Consider the following 7,079-nt stretch of genomic DNA (forward strand, 5'->3'; position numbering starts at 1 on the left):
GTCCCTCGTACAGTGCATTACATGTGCCCAGTGATAGCGTGCCTTAAGGACTGTTTGTACCACCCACTCAAGTAGCCCTTACAAATGTCTCAGGCCTGGCGTTCCAGAGCCTGTGTGGGCAGTTTACACTGCCATGTTGAATTGACCTTTTGCCAAGCCTTAACCCCCCCCTTTTTATTACATATAAATTCCCCCTAAGGTAGGTCCTAGGTAGCCCACAGAGCAGGGTGCTATGTAACTTTTAAAGGTAAGACATGTACTTTTAGGTTTTACATGACCTGGTAGTGAAAAACGCCTAAATTCGTTTTTCACTACTTTGAGGCCTACCCCTCTAATGGCTTAACTCTGGGGATTGCTTATTACGTTTAATAAGCTGTAATTCATAATTGAGAAGAAGTAGATATGTTATGTATCGTACCTAACTATTTGTAATAAGAAATCCTCTTTAATTGTAAGTTTGGATTTATTGTTACAATTTTGAAAATGCCACTTTTAGAAAGTTGGCGTTTCCTGCTCTTAGCCCTGTGTGCCTGCCGTCTCCAATGCACATCTGGGCTGGGTGACAGCTGGACATTGTACATTCCCTCTAGACAGTGACACACAAAGTCAGCTTAGCTGTGACTGATGGGGTATCCCCATCCTGATGGGCCACCCCGGCAGGATAGGGGGAAGAAGCTGACACTTACACCTGAATGGGCAGTGTCCTGCTTCAACACAAAGGGCTGCATACAGCCCTGCAGTGAGTCTGGAGCCAGGGTAGGAAGAAAGAACTTCAGTGCACTTCAAAGACCCATCTTTAAAGTCACCCCCACTTCAAACTACAAACAGAACATTGCTGGACCTGTGAGGAACTCTGCTAGGAAGGACTGCTGTGCTGCTTCAAGAACTGCCACTCTGGACTGCAGTGTGCCTGCTGCCCTCTGCTCAGGAAGGGCAGGACCCATCTCACTTGAACCCAAAGTGTCTGCAAAGTGTTTTTTTGCTCTTAAAATCAAGCATTTGGGCTCTCGCCACTGCAAATGGGCCTGCTTGCACTGAAAATGCCCTGCATGCCCAGAGAATCAGCACAAGCCGGCGCAAGTTTGTCTCTTCACAAAGCAAACATTGCGGCTCATGACCACAAGGATCCAGCTGCCTGTTCGTGAAGCCCGGCCAACTCTTTGTGCCTATGAACCACTGCCAGCGGCGCTCTCCTTTCACCTGGTGAACTTCTTTACCGCAAACAGGACTCTTGGCTCAATTCTTTAGAAGGTAAATCTAAAGCAGGACTTGTCTGGGACTGTATCCAACCTGCGCTCCACCGCTTTTGATCTGAAGTTTTGGAATTAATCCAGTTTAGCGTGACCAGATAGCCCTTGTTGGCGCTTTATGCTTTTAAGCACTATTTTTCAGTTTATTCTTTAAAATTTCACATCTTGACTTCTACTTATTGATTTTTTTTATTGTTTTGGTCTTGTTTTAATCATAAAATTAAGCACTATAGGGGTCATTATGACTCTGGCAGTCAGCGGTAATTTGGAGGAAAGTACGGCCAACAGGCTGGCAGTACTTTCCACCTTATTATGACATTGGTGGTTTGGCTGAAGTCAAACCGCCAATATACCACACCGACTGCCACAGCGGTAACGGCCGCCGGGCTGGAGATATCAATCTCCAGCCACGGTGGCCATCACTGTACCGCTTGCGGGATCATGACCCTGCCTACCCCATGGTTTTCGTGGCTTCCTTACCACCACAAAAACCATGGCGGTAGGCACTATCAGTGACAGGGAATCCCTTCCCTGTCACTGATAGAGGTCTTCCCCGCCCCCCTCCCCTCCACAGATTCACCCCCTCTTCCTCTCCAGAGCCCCCTTCATACACGCCCCTCCCTTCACACACGCATACACGCACCCATTCCCACATTCATCGACGCATGCATACATCCATTCACACACACATCCCCACACACTTACATACATACACGCAGACACCCATTCACACAACTCAACATACACGCACTGACACCTCCAGACATGCACACACATAGAATATGCAACACACACCAACATACACGCACACAAAAACATTCACCCCCACACACACGAAAAACACCCCCCTCCCCTGTTGGAGCACCCACTTACCTGTGTCCAGGGGGTCCTCCGGCAGCAGAAGAGACGGGGTGCTGCTGCCAGGAGCAGCGTCCGCCAGCAGAACACTGCCAGGCCGTATTATTTCTCATAATATGGCCGGCGGTGGTCTACTGGCATGGGGCTGCTGGTGACAGCAGCGCCACCTTACTGCCATCCGCCGGTATGGCCACAGACGGATTTCTTCCATCCTTCTGGTGGAAATCTGGCTGTGGTCATAATACGGCAGACAGCTGGTAGCCACTGCGGCAGTCTTTTGGTGGCCGTTGCTGCGGCGGTAGGCGGTTTTTACCACCAAGGTCCAAATGAGGGCCTATGTTTCTAACCTTGTGTGGAGTCTTTCTGTGGTGTTTTCACTGTGTTAGTGTTTGAGGTGTTTCAAAAATACTTTAAACATTGCCTCTTAAGTTAAGCCTGCCTGCTTGGTGCCAAGCTACCAAGGGGTGAACACAGGTTCATTTATGGTGAGTATCTGACTTATCTTGACTAGGATTGTGCTTTCTACTTGGACAGGGTGCATACCTTTGCCACCCAGAAAACCAATTTTTAACAGCGTGAAAATTATCTTCTTGACAAGGCTACAGATTTAGCGTGGGTAGAAAAAATATTGATTAGCCTAGGAATGCAAGGCCACCTGTGCCAAGGACCTTGGTTTGGGAGGAACTTGTAACACCTCATTTATGGCTGTTGTTCACAACTCAGCTGATCAATGAGGGTGTTTTCCTTCCTTGCATCAACACCTAGAGGACCCTCACTATGTTTACCTTCAGATTTCCTTCTCATCTCGGGCAGGCCTGAGAGGAATGCAGGAGCAAAGGAAGTGAAAATAATCAAAAGCCCCAAGCAGGAGTGCTACTGGTTTGAAATCACATGATTTATTTTAACCTCACCCAGGCAGCCAAAGTGATATTGCAATGGAGCATATAAGGCCAAAATGGCTGTTCTGATTTTGAGGTGCACTGGAGTACTTGATGATGGCTTGGTTTGAATGCTGTTGTGGTGAGTTAGAGCACATATGATGAGAAAAGGTGTAGTGCTGTTAAAGTAGACTGTGGCGAAAGTGGCTGCCATGATGTTATGGTGTGTAGGAGCATGTCTGGTCCTATGATTTTTAACTTTTTGGGTGTGCAGTAGAGTGCATGGATATTGTTACAGTATGTAATAGTAATGACGTGTTATGCCAGTGTGTGTTGTTTGCTGTTGGTGTCTCTTAAAAATGGATCGTAAATAGTGTTGGTTGATAATATGGTTGGAGGCCAAGTCCATAGCAATCGAAGAAGAAGGTAGAGGTTTGGCAGGATGTTCAGTTCAAAGTATTTTGCAGTATTTGTTTAGTTCAGCCGTATTCCTGGTATGCAAGTTGTGGTTAAGTTGTCTTTTGAGTGGTGGGATGCATGGAGGGTCATGCTTATGTTGTTTGAGTTAGAAGGAAAAGAGATTTATAGTATTCTTGCACTGTATATCAGGAGTCATTGCTTAGCCTGGCTGAGTGGAATGTTGAAGTATGGTAATAATCGAATGGGGAGGCAGGAGTGACTGAGCAGGAAGATGCCTGGTTCCTGGTTGGGCATCAAATATCTGCAACTTAACTGCAACTATAAACTAACTTAAAAGGTAAGCTACCTATTTGAATTCTGGAATCTGAGCCTCATTCTGGGATTCTAAAATGTGTCATTAATGGAGGGATACCCAATCAACTTGACTTAGACTAAAATCACCAACTGTAAACAGGAAGATTCTCCACAGATTATGTAGATCGATTGAGAGTTGTCTACGATGGGTACTTTTGTATTACACAGACTGCAGAACAGGGTCAAAAGGGGGCAGCTTTGTACAGCGGCTGTTGCAAAAATATAGGGCCAGCTCTCAGCTCAACTCAGACAAAGAGGGTGGCCCCAACCACTGTGGCAATGCAAGAAATAAAAATGAGTCAACTGAGTCAAGACTGATGTTGATAAATGCAGAAATTTTAACTGATGACGAAAAAAGAGGGAAATGGAGCAATGCAACCAAAAGGGCATAGAGGTGTTCAAGGGTGAGGAAGAGAGTGTAGAAATGCAGAACAGGTTTGGTGTGATATGGCCTCGCTGGAAGGATCCCAATTTAGCTGTGGACAGCTCCAGCTTTCCCAAAATCAATATTTAACCTTTAGGACAACTGAAGAGATGCAACTGACCCATGAATTGCTCTGCGTATTGTACTAATAATTGTGTTAATTTGAATGTGCCTACATCAAATGCCAGCAATTTAGTGTAAATTTATAGACACCACTGAAAGATATGAGAAAGCTTCCAATATTCTATTGATGTAATTCATATTTGTGTTCTGAACATCTAAATGAGGTTAGTTTTGTATTCTCTGTGGACCCTGTGAACATCAAGTTTAATCCTATGAAAAAGTATCCCAGTTCCACAGTGCACCGTGTCTTGAAGCTGATGCTCAAATTTGGCTCAAAATCGCCACCTTAATAAAGCAAGCAGTCCTTTGCAATGAGTGTATGTAAAAAAGCCTGGAAAGGAAACCTATTGTTTCAGGCAGGACATTGCGACAATTAATAATTCTGTAATATCAGGTTTCCCTGTTGTACCTAAGCTGGCAACGATATGGCCATGAATCCCTGATACAGCCAAATGGTTTACTGTTCTTGATCTCAGCGCTTTATTTCAATATCTAATGATAGTTAATACCATTTTGCCTTCTCATTAACTAGATTTCAGACAATGTTTTATTGTCTACCACAGGGGTTTATTAAGTCTGCGTATTTTCCAAAGCTCTTAAATGGGATTAGAAATTTGTATTTTTTCTGAAGTATCCACTCTGGTTCAATATGTAGATGATTTTTCAATTGCACCTATCATTCTCAATCAATGTAATGTAGATTCACTGTACCTTCTCATTACATTGGATAAAATGGAGCATATAACTTCTTTAAAAAGTTACAATTATGTTTCCCATATTAAATATTTGGGTCATGGCTTCTCATAAGAGGAGCACCACCAATTTGCCGACTGGATCGAAGCTATTTGTAAGTTACCATGCTCTTTCACGGTCTACCACGTACACACTTTTTGGGATTGGCAGGATAGTGTAGACGGTGGATACTCAGATCTGCCTCATCGGTCAACCCTCTACAGGATTGCATTGGACTAGAGAGGGAGAGTAAGCCTTTGCTGGAGTACATCAGAATCCCTCTTTGAGTCTTTTGATGGGTCTTTCAGATCATTCTAATACATTTACTCTGAATGGTCATGAAAAAGATGGGTACGCCCTGTGGTAACTGGTACAAGATCACAGGGATTCAAAAGAAACCTGTGATTTTGTATTTGTCTACCTTTGACTCAGTCACTGCAGGTCTCCCGCACTGTTTGTAATCTGTGGCAGCTGCAGTCCATCCTGTTGGAGTCTCTGAGGACATTGTCCTCCAGTCCACTCCTATAGGAGCTGTGCCCCACTGGAGTCCACCTTTCTACTAACCACTAAATCCCAACACTTGTCCACATCTAGTCTGTCCCATAATGAAATCCTCTTAACTGTATCTGAATCACCTTGATACTCTGCCCCAAATTTACACTTGGCCTTTCTATTATCCAGTGCCTTAATGAATGTTTAATAGTCATAAAAAGCTATCCAAGCTCCAATTCGATCTCTCTGGTACAACAATACCCAAAAGCTGTAGGCACTCTGCATGAAGTGACTGGAAGTTGTCATTTATCATATGCATGTTTGGCATATGTTGCCAAATTGAGTTCTCTTACCTGAACCTGTCTGCCTGCGACTTAAAACATTGTCACCATATTCACCGATTCTAAATATGCTTCTAGTTTAACTCATGATTTTGGTCCTCTGTGGATATAACCTTGCTAGATGCACTTATGTTGCCCTCCAAAATGTCTATTGGTAAATGTACTGCTCATCTGTCTTCCCAAGATAAAGTGTCACATGGACATGCACTTGCAGAAAAGTCCCCAGGAAATTATCTTCTTCATACTCTGAAGTAACTTTGTACATAGTTTGAACCAATGATTTTTATATTACTAATTTTAAAGGTCTATCTGGTTTACAGAGGTGCTGAGAAACAGTTGTGGGTGAAACAGGCTTGAAACATGGATCCTGATGGTGTGGGGGGACAGCACCGAGACAGCGGTCACCCGAACTTTTCTTCTCCCCACCCTTTCAAGACTGTGTTATGGTTATTCCTTTGTCAGATGGTACCGTATGATTTGAGTCACAGTCACCCAGTAGCTTTCTACTTATTTTCCCTCTATTGCCCAAGAGTACTGCGATTCCTGTGCCACATATAAGCCTACAATATCTGGAAAAGGAGTAAGACTATGCCCAGTGCTCACCGGGAACCCAGAGGACCCTTTGTCCACCTAGAGATGCCCCTGGGAGTATGATCTTAGGGGTGAGGAACTAGTCTCAGGTTGGATTGAGGCATACCTATGTGCAAAAGCTAACACTATCACAATTTATCAGAGCTTTCATACCAAGGTTTGGGGTTTCCCTTTCGGCTATCCAGTGACACGAGGTCTCATTTTCCCTCTTCTATGGTGTAGGAATTGGGGATGGCTATAGGTATAAAACAAAACTTCCACTGTGCCTTTCATCCAGGGTTTTTGAGCAAGGTGGAAAGATAACCTACCACTCCTAAAAGAAGCTAGCTGCAATATCCACTGAGGCTGACCTCAAGGGGTTGACACACTACACTTCGTACTCTTGTCAATCCAAGCACTGTTTGACTTGTGTGATCCACGTGCCTATAAAGTCACACATATTTTGGTAATTGTCACCTTATTTTGTTTCATCTGCCAACAAATGAAATGCCTCCATAGATTTAATTGCCTAACCACCTTCAGTGGTTTTGGCATACTTTATTGTTGGATTACCATTCCAAAATCGCCAATATGTTTGGAAGGAACACAGTGGCTATCTAAGAATGGGAACTCAATG

Source organism: Pleurodeles waltl, chromosome 7 (assembly GCF_031143425.1).
Source record: "Pleurodeles waltl isolate 20211129_DDA chromosome 7, aPleWal1.hap1.20221129, whole genome shotgun sequence".
Taxonomy (NCBI): domain Eukaryota; kingdom Metazoa; phylum Chordata; class Amphibia; order Caudata; family Salamandridae; genus Pleurodeles; species Pleurodeles waltl.